This window comes from Babylonia areolata, chromosome 33, assembly GCF_041734735.1.
Source record: "Babylonia areolata isolate BAREFJ2019XMU chromosome 33, ASM4173473v1, whole genome shotgun sequence".
In the NCBI taxonomy this organism is placed as follows: domain Eukaryota; kingdom Metazoa; phylum Mollusca; class Gastropoda; order Neogastropoda; family Buccinidae; genus Babylonia; species Babylonia areolata.
The window spans coordinates 14,924,840-14,927,339 of record NC_134908.1 but is presented as its reverse complement, the minus strand read 5'-3'; positions in this window follow the sequence as shown (position 1 = coordinate 14,927,339).

Here is a 2,500-nt window from a genome sequence, read left to right as displayed (position 1 = left end):
GGCGAACCACGCCTGCTTTAAGAAAATAAATGAATAATCGACTGATCCAAGGATACAACTACATGTTTGTGTGTGTGTGTGTGTTGCCGTCGGTTATTTTACAATATTCAGTCCTTGAATACGTATGAAAATGAATACGCATGTATACAATGTACAATTTTGTATCACTTTTATGCTACTTTTTTTTTTCTTCTTTTCTTTTCTCCCTCAAAATGTTTCTTCTTCTGCTTCTTCTTCTGCTACTTCTTCTTCTTCTGCTTCTTCTCCTCAGAATGTGTGTCTTGTGCATGACTTAAACCACACAGTTGGTGTCGCCACTGTGAGCTATTATAAACGCAATACCAAGTGTTATTTAATAATTTGTTTAATTAAGTTACATGAAACATGTAATATTTTCATGTGCACCCACGGGTTTTCCTGAAAAGAAACACGTTTTGTCTTGTCTTGTGTTGTCTTGTCTTACCTTGTCTTGCCTTGTCTTGCCTTGTCTTACATTGTTGTGTTGTCTTGCCTTGTGTTGTCTTGCCTTGCCTTGCCTTGTCCTGTCCTGTCCTGTCCTGTCCTATCTTGTCTTGCCTTGTCTTGCCTTGTCCTGTCTTGCCTTGACTTGACCTGTCCTGTCCTGTCTTGCCTTGTCCTGTCTTGTCGTGTCCTGTTCTGTCCTGTCCTGTCTTGTCCCGCCTTGTCTTATTATTATTTAAAGAAGAAAAAAAAAGAGAATAAACCCACACCTACCATTTTCTCCTGGGGGGTCAAAGTTTAGGTGGGGAGGGGGTGATCGGCGTTGGTCGGGATAACTGTAGAGAGGCGGGCTCACTGTTAGTCATTGCACGTTGCTTTGTTCGAGCGCTGCCGCAAATACGTTCTAGTGTCCTATTGGTCTTTTTTAGGTCTTCCCCCGCGCGCGCCCTACCGTACTTGCTCTGGTAAGAGAGAGACCAGCTTGACTCGGCTGCGCTGTTTCTCTGTGTGTGTGTGTGTGTGTGACTGTTTCTTTCTCTATTTTTTCTCTCTCTGTCTGTCTCTGTCTGTCGGTGTCTCTCTCTTTCACTCTCTCTCTGTCTCACTATCTCTGTCTGTCTGTCTGTCTGTCTCTGTCTCTCTCACTCTGTCTAACTGTTTCAGTTTCTGTGTGTGTGTGTCACCCTGTCTGTCTGCCTGTCTGTCTGTCTGCCTCTTTCTTTCTCTCTCTGTCTCCCTCTGTCTGTCTGTCTGTCTCCCTCTCTCTCTGTCTCTCTCTCTCCCTCTCCATCTCTTTCTTTCTCTCTATCTGTCTGTCTCTCTCCCTCTCTCTGTCTCTCTCCCTCTTTCTATCTATCTGTCTCTCACTCTCCCTTGCGCGGGCAAGGAAAAAAAAAGGACGTCGTTAAACCCTAATGATTTACAGACACGCCTCATTGGTAATGACTCTCAGTGGAAATATAGACTTTTGCATTTCAGAACGAATTCGTTATTCACAGCTGCTTCACTAACTTTCTGCGGCTGCCTTCACCTCTACACTCCATCTCGCTCACTACGATCGGCCTCGGATCCACTCTGTTTATGTATACCCAGATTCAAACACTCGACTATTGACCGCCGTTCTTTCTCTGTTTCTGGACCTTGCGATTGGAATGAACTTCCTTTTTCGCTTCGTCAAGTCTCCACACTCAGCTCTTTCAAGTCTGGCCTTAAAACCCACCTCTTCCCAAAATAGCCTCCCTTGCCTGCCCTTCCTTGTCTTTAGTTTCTACAGTTTTAGAGTTATGCATGCGTGTGAACGACTGGTGCGAAAGCGCTTTGATTTGTCTCTGCACAAGATCCAGCGCTATATAAATACCATTATTATTATTATTATTAACTTGACTGAAAAAATAAAATAAAATAACAGGAAAAAGTAGTTGTTGAACTGAAGATAGCCATCAAGGGAAATGAAAAATGATACTTCTTAAAGTTATCTATTCACTGCATTGTGCCATTCTTGGTCTTCTTTCGACGGGCGCAATAGCCGAGTGGTTAAAGCGTTGGACTGTCAATCTGAAGGTCCCGGGTTCGAATCACGGTGACGGCGCCTGGTGGGTAAAGGGTGGAGATTTTTCCGATCTCCCAGGTCAACATATGTGCAGACCTGCTTAGTGCCTGAACCCCCTTCGTGTGTATATGCAAGCAGAATATCAGATACGCACGTTAAAGATCCTGTAATCCATGTCAGCGTTCGGTGGGTTATGGAAACAAGAACATACCCAGCATGCACCCCCCCAAAAACGGAGTATGGCTGCCTACATGGCGGGGTAAAAACGGTCATACACGTAAAAGCCCACTCGTGTGCATACGAGTGAACGCAGAAGAAGAAGAAGAAGGTCTTCTTTCGCCTTATTTATTTGATTGGTTGTTTGCTTAATGGTTTGGCTTTGTTTTTTGTGGGGGGGTTTGGTGTTTTTTAATGGATACTTATATAGCGCCTATCTTCGGTCAGAGACCAAGCTCTAAGCGCTTTACAAACACGGGGACATTTGCACCA